This window comes from Rhincodon typus, chromosome 21 (assembly GCF_021869965.1).
Source record: "Rhincodon typus isolate 14 chromosome 21, sRhiTyp1.1, whole genome shotgun sequence".
NCBI lineage: Eukaryota > Metazoa > Chordata > Chondrichthyes > Orectolobiformes > Rhincodontidae > Rhincodon > Rhincodon typus.
Window position 1 is genome coordinate 45,622,279 of NC_063352.1, and position 7,904 is coordinate 45,630,182.

The 7,904-nt window shown below is 41.5% G+C and overlaps 1 protein-coding gene across 2 annotated transcripts in view; it reads left to right on the forward strand.

The window, feature by feature from the left end:
* Positions 1-7,904, forward strand: part of rhbdf1a (rhomboid 5 homolog 1a (Drosophila)) — a 226,002-nt gene that overhangs the window by 23,717 nt on the left and 194,381 nt on the right. The gene's annotated exons all lie outside the window — the stretch shown is intronic.

A 7,904-nucleotide genomic window follows, 5' to 3' on the forward strand; every position in this document is an offset into this window, starting at 1 on the left:
TGATGTTAGGCGACCCAAGATGGACCATTCACTTGGCATTTCTGGCTGAAGATTGTTGCAAATGTTTCAGCCTTATCTCTTGCAGTCATGTGCTGTGCACTTTGTTGGGAGTGGGGATATTTATGGAGCTGCCTCTTTCTGTTGTTAAATTGTCTTCCATCATTCAGAGCCTGGATATTGCACAGCTGCAGAGTTTTAATCTGGTTGTTAGATTGCAGAAGAGGCAGATGATTTGTCTATCACTTGTTACTTGTGCTGTTGGGCTAATAGGGATCCTGTTTTGTAGCCTCCTCGGGTGAAAACCTCATTTTTAGGTTTGCCTGGTATCTCTGGCACTTTTCACGGAACTAGGTTTGATCACTTGTCTTGACAGTAATGGCAGATTTAGAAGAATGTTGGGCCATGAGGTGACAGATTGTGGTTGAGTGCAATTCTGCTGCTGCTGACCCACAGCACCACCTCTTTTGTCATCGACAACAAAGCTGAGCAATTTATCCAGAGTCTGTACTGGGACCAAGTAAGATCCAGGCTGAAAAGACATCAGATATGCTTCAAGTGAAGAAGCGAGTACTAAAAGGTTGTTATGAAAATTATTCAGTCTGTATTCAGAATATAAATATTCAGAGAATTTGATGTACTTTTAGGAGTAACCATTGGAGGCAAGAACATAAAACTTGGTGCACTGACGATACAGTACTAAATGCAGGACTCGAAGGCACTCAACAAAATAGCAGATCAAGTAAAATCCAGAATCTTAGAATATGGATTGAATATAAACACTAAAAATGTTGATGGTTTCACACTGGAACAAGTCAATAAGTTTCTGTATTTCAGACCAAATGATAATACAAGATAGCAGATGTGATGCAGAAGTTTGAATGATAGAGAGGTGAGACAGAAATACTTGTGTATGTGAATGATGTATTGGTAACATGAAAACTCAAGCTTGTAGGATGTTACATTCTACCCATTTTCCTGAATGACTCAGGAACATGGAAAATAAAATACGTGGAAGAATGTAGAGGCCTTTGAAATGTGGATTTTCCTCATTCGTTGCCCAGCCTTGATTGGCCTGAAGGAGGTGTTGGTGACTTTCCTCCTTGGAATGCTGCAGTCCTCGGAGAGTAAGAATGCCCACAGAGCTGTCAGAAAGGGAGTTCCAGTCTTTTGACTCAACAAACAGTGAAGTCATGTCCATGTAGTTCCAAGTCAGGATGGTATGTAGCTTGGCGGGGAACATTGCCTTTTATCGCAGACTATCCATCATAGTCCTGTGCTATGTAGATGGGAGACAGGAGGTGAGTTACCTTCCGCAAGATTCTGATCTGCTCTTGTAGCCGCTATATTTATGGCTAGAATAGAGAGCTGCTCTGATTTAATGCTAAATCCATGTTAGTCAGGAATTCAGTGATCACAAATCATAGAATCCCTACAGTGTGGAAGCAGGCCATTCGGCCCAACAAGTCCACACCGCCCCTCCAAAGAGCATCCCACCCCAACTCATTCCCCTACCTCTACATTTCCCCATGTCTCACCCACCTAACCTAAACATCCCGAAACACTATGGGCAATTTAACACGGCCAATCCACCTCGCCTGCACATCTTTGGACTGTGGGAGCAAACCCACACAGACACAGGGAGAATGTGCAAACTGCACACAGTTGCCCGAGGGTAGAATTGAACCCAGGTCCCTGGTGCTGTGAGGCAGCAGTGTTAACCACTGAGCCGCCGTGCCGTCTGTGTTAAAGGATGATCGTTAGATTCTCTCTTGTTGGAGATGGTGATGACATGGCACTTGAGGGTTGGAAATGTTACCATTTGTCAACCCAAGCCTCAATATTGTTGCCATCTTGGTGTGTATGCGCAGGGATTGCCTCAGCATCTGTGGATTTGAAAATGATACTGAGCATTGTGTAGCTAGGGCTTCTGATGTTCTGAATATGTAGTATTGACCTTAAGCTTCCCTTTTTTCTCCCATCTAATCCTGTACATTCCCTGATATTCAGGGTTATCTGAAATCTTTGGTTCCATTTGTCCTCTTTAAGAGAACATGTTGACCCAGCACACTCATTATTTCATTTTTGAAAGTCTCCCCTGGTTTGTCCGTTTGTCAACAAATTGCTCTCAGTTCACTTTGACCAAATGCCAGTTTTTATATTAAAATGTGCCGACAAACCACATCCCCCACCCCTCTTCCCTTGAAGAGCTTTTCTCCCTGGTCCGTTTTGATGACCACCTTCAATCTTAGAGTTATGGTCACTATCACCAAAATGCTCCCCACACTGACACTGACCCAGCTTTGTTCCCTAAAATTAAGCCCTGCATCACCCCCTCTCTCGGGGGATTTTTCTCCATATTGGCTTAAACTCTCCTGGACGTATTTTAAGAATTTTACCCCCTCTAAGCCTTTCAAACTTTTTCCTATCCCAGTTAATATTGGGGCGGTTGAAATCTATTATTGCCTTGTTGTTTTGACTCTTCTAAAATTTGCCTATGCATCTGCCCTTGTAGCTTTTCCTGAATATATATTTGTGTGGTGGGGCTGGGTGTCTATAGCACTCTCTTACTGTGGTTGCTGCCTTCTTTTTAAGATCTACCTGTATGGCCTCAATTGCAGAACCTTCTACAATATCATTCCTCCCTATTGCCATAAACGACTCCCTTGATCAATAGTTTAAACCAACCCCTCTGTTTTAAACCACCTCCCCCACACACCCCTGCCCCCCCCACCCCCGTCTCACCTGAAGATCCTACACCCTGGAATATTCAGCTGACAGTCCTACCCCCTTCCGTCAACCACGTTTCTCTGGCAATTATTTCATATCACATGTTCATTAGCATCCTCAATCCATTTGCTTTACTCCAAAGACTCCATGCACTAAAATAAATTCCATCCAATCTTGCCTAGTTCCCTTAGCTTGACTCTATGTACTCTGCCTGCCAGACTGACCTGGTTTTTTCTTTGACATTTGTCTATAAGTCATCCATTCCTCTGCCAAATTAGTTTAAACCCCATCAACAGCATTTCGAAGCACCAAGTCGGCGTTCCAACAATTTACTGTACCATTTCCTAGCTGCCATCCCACTCTTTTCCTAGTAACTGACTGTGAACAGGCTGATTTAGTCTCAATCTTTGCGTAACATTTGACTGAGGTGAATTTCCAACCACAGAATTGCACCATCTTGAGGATGACCTGTGCCCACCTCCGTCATCTCACTCAACTCGCCATCTTGGCTCATCTGCTCAGACCCTCCTTGTTCGTGTCTTTGCCTGTAGTCTGACCCATTCTAATTGGCTAGTAACCGATATTGAGGATACCCTCTGAGTCATCAAAAGCTCTGCACTGTGTGTGTTTTGCCCCACATCGGTGCCAGACCGATTCCTCACCCACCCTTTTCCCCCAACACTGTTGCTGTGCTCGCTGATCTCATTGGCCTGGTCAAGCAGGATGTTGTCTTTAAAAGTGTTGTTCTCATTCTTGTTTTCAAACCCTTCAGTGCCTTTCCCATCCCTACCTCTGGATTGTCCTCCAATCTTCCAAAATATCTGCACACTTCTATTTCGAATGCTAGCTCAGCATTCTCAGTTTTAACTGCTCCACCATAGCAGACTGTGCTATCAGCCTCCTGAGTTCCAACTCTGGAATTCCCTCCCTAACCCTCTCCATATTGCTATCTGGCTCTTTCCTTTTAAAGATACTCCTTAAAACCTACAACTCCAACCAAGCTTTCTGTTGCCTAACGAGTGTCTACTTATTTGGCTCTGGGTCATTCATTGATTTCTAATGCTTCTGTGAAGTACCTTGAGGTTTTTATTACATTAAGGCTGTGTATAAATATAAGCAGTTGTGGTGGTGTGTTAACATTGCTTGGCAAAGCCCCCGAGGAATTGGCGTCACTGGCTAGTTTCACCTGTAGGTGGTGCTGTAGGTGGGAGAGGTTCGGGATGTCAACCATTCAGGTTCTTCCAAATTCCCTCAGGATGAAATCAAACTCCTATTAACCTTTTTCCCCATTGGAAAAGAGCCTGCTGCTCACCTCCACAGCAGATTGGGAATGTTGAACATTTCCCACAGTTTTCTTCTAGTTTTATCTGTGCCTCGTTGTACAGTATTTGCACATTTAAACACTAGCCCTTCCCTGGTCTCTTCTACTGATCAATGTTGGAGAGCTTTTTGAACATAGTTGAGATTTTTGTCTTTCAAACCCATTTGATTATCATCTGGCCTACATGTGACTCCAGACCCACAGCAATGTGGTTGACTCTGAACTACCTTCTGGGCAATCAGGGATGGGCAATAAATGCTGCCTAGCCAGTGACACCCTCATCCCGTGAATGAATTTAAAAAAAATTAGTTTTAAAAACAAATTCCATGAAAGAGCTTTTCTGAAGAAGGGTCTAGGCCCGAAACGTCAGCCTTCCTGCTCCTATGATGCTGCTTGGCCTGCTGTGTTCATCCAGCTCTACGCCTTGTTATCCATGAAAGATCTTCCTGTTTAAATTAAAACCAACGCACTGAAAACACATAATTTGTATGTCCTGAAATTTGTATTTTTAAAGCATCCGGGAAACACGCTTTTTCATAGCTTGTTATTTTTGTTTTTGAACAGGCTGTGATTGATTTCATTGTTTTCAGAATCATCAAATCTCACTTGCATATACTTTCAACTCCATGAACCTACTGACTCTGGGAAGCAGACGGTGGAATTCCAATGTAGCAAGCCACTTCCCATTCACTCCCACTCAATACAATCCTTGGTCCAAGCATAACACTTAGCACACTTTTTTTCCTGTATTGGGAGACTTATTGGGACAAACCACTTCCTGGAATAGTCGTCTTTTTGGAAATCAGCTGCAAATTTTTCACGTTATCTCTAAGGGTAAGGTTTCTACACTTCGGACTTACCTGTGATAAATATAATGGTTAATTCACTATCCTAATTAGAATGCTGATCAGATCAATTGAATTGACTACTTGTTGTTTGATTGTGATTGAGAATGTGTTTTCAGTCTATAAAGGAAAATTGCCCCTTCTGAAATATAATGATTTTTTTCCCCCAGGAGCTGGACTGAAGGCTCTGTTTACATGCCGTACATCTGTATAACTCCATGATTTAAATGTTCCTAATTACCTTTTTTTAAAGATTGTCAATTTGTAGTCTTAGTCCATTAGTGGCAATGCTGCTCCAAAGCCAGGCAATTTTCTTATAAAAACCTTTTCTTGGGCTAACATCACTGAATAGATATTTGAAAAGGCTGTAGTACAAGATATTTGAAGTTTGATTTAGTTGAGCAGTACATAGCAATCCTGTCCCAAACACACGCATGTTCTTGATCAGTCACATTCTATTATGTCAGCAACAAAATCCTGTTAACAGCTTCATTTGTGATGTAAGCTGTGTATGTATAATTTTCTAATGTTTGCTGTGAATTTGGTTTCTGTTTTTTTTAAATTGGTATGCAGTGGGTTTTCAGTGCATACCACAAGAAACAACGGAGAGTTGTGAACACAGCTCAGTCCATCACACAAACCAGCCTTCCATCCATTCACTTCATCTATCCTGCCTGCTGCCTTGGGAAAGCAACCAACATAATCAAAGACTCCTCCCACTCCCGTTATACTCTCTTCCACCCTCTTCTGTCAGGCAGAGGATATAGAAGTTTCAATACACATACAAACAGATTCAAGAACAGTTTCTTCCCTGCTGTTAAAAGAATTTGAATGGACCTCTCATACGCTAATGTTGGTCCCCCCCGCCCCCCGGCTGTAACGCTGTCTTTCTGCACTCTGTTTTGTTATTCTGATGCACTTTGTATGGTACAAAAGGCCTGTGTAGCACACGAAACAACACTTTTCACTGTGTCTCAGTATGGGACAGCAATAAATCAAGCTCAAGCTCAAACTCAAGTTAGTAATTAAGTTGCAAGTGTTTCTATAGCCATGGTTTCTGTTTAAAAATAGTTTTTGAGACCGGGCGTAAGTGAATGGGTTCTGACCGATACCGATGGGATTTTGAGACAACAAGGTGCGGAGCTGGATGAACACAGCAGGCCAAGCAGCATCGCTCGGATTCTCCAGCATCTGCAGTTCCTACTATCACCGATGGGATTTTGTTTATTTTTGGTAGTTTTGTGACCCAGTGTGGTAGATTCTGGGGCCTCTAGGTTTGTTACAAAATTTTCTGTTTTTAACCTTTGAAGGAAACACCTATAGCTGAGAGAGGAGGACATGTAGTGTCACTTTTGAGTGGGGCAATCTGTGAAAAAGACTTTGAAATAAGATCACTGTGTAGACAAGTGCTTCTGAGAAGGGAAGGATATATAGCAAATTAGGTTATCTTAGAGTGAAAAGTTAATGTTAGCCCCAGACCAGAATTTTGGAATAAAAACCCTGAAGCGCTTACTTAAAGCCAAGTACATTAAATCTCAGGTGTATGATAGATTCTTCCTTGAACTATCTGTAGTTACAACCTAAAAATTAAAGTCACAAGTAACTGAAACCAACTGAGGTGGTTGATACAAAGATTCTCTGTCCATTCTTGAGATTCAAAATTATTTAAATAAATTTTTACCTACCTTCAAGGCAAATGGTAGCTTTATTTGAATGGGGAGTTTAATTTTTAAATGATGAGGACATTAACAGAGTCTTAAGTCCAGATAAAACAGAGGATTAGGAAGGGTGTAATAGACTGGAGCACATCTGGAACATGATAATTAATAGAGTAGTAAAAATTAATTAATTTTGGAAGGAGGATTGAGGGAGGTAATACAAACTAAAAGATGTGATGTTAAAACTTCTGATTAAGTATTTAATAGATGCAAAGCTGTGTCGTTTGAAGATCTAGAAAGCCGTTTTTCATTGTGCCCTGGTGAATGAGCCTTTGCATGGGAAGAAGTCAGGAGGTTGAGAGAATTTAACGTGTGTCTCGGGGGGAAATGGTTCCTGTAAACTAGGTTTGTCATCATCTGTACTGGATTGGATGAGTGGGAGGACAGCTGATGTAAAGAAGAAATAGAGTGGGATGGAGACCAGGGCCCTTTTAGGAACTTTGACCAATTTTGAAAGTGAGTCAGATGGGATAAAGTACAACTTTCCACAAGTAACTGATAATGCAGGCAAAATGCAATGTTGGGCGATGGCGAATGACTCACTGACTTGAACAAAACCAAGTTTCAGAAACCAGATTCTACTAGAATGGCCGTACTGATAATCATGGGTCTCACAAAAACTTAGTAATTTTATAGCGGCTAACCAAACTAATGTAAGATGAAGAGAAAGTAGTGGAGTGATGGTAATGTCACTAGACTAGTAATCCAGAGTACTAATGTTCTGCCGTTCAAATCTCGCCATGGTAGATAGGGGAAGTTTGAATTCGATAAGCCCTGGAATGGCTGTGTAACCATTATTGATTGTCCTAAAGACAGCAATATGTCCATTTGGGAAGCAGATCTGCTATCCTTACCTGGTCTGACCTATATGTGACTCCAGAACCACAGCAATGTGGTTAACACTGTGCCCTCTGGGCAATAAATGTTGATCCATGCAATTATACCTATCCTGAGAATGTTTTTAAAAAAAAATTCAAAGGGGTATTGTTGCAAGAATGAGGAGGATGGGTTGAAAATGAGCAACTGGTTTACTAGAATTAAAGGGTTTGAGTGTCAGGCAAAGTCTGCTTTTAGACTGTATCAGGTCTTTAATGGAATCCATGCCGTCTGAATAAGGTCTTAAATAAATGAAATAAAGCCAAAAGGATGGAGGGTGTTCCTTCTACAATTGTTTGGTTTTGAGATGCTTTTACTGTACCAAAGATGCTATTTGAATGGAAGTCATTATTGGAAGTAAAAATTGATTCAGGAAATTAGCTTTATCTTTAGTAGAGATAACAAGGTGCAGAGCTG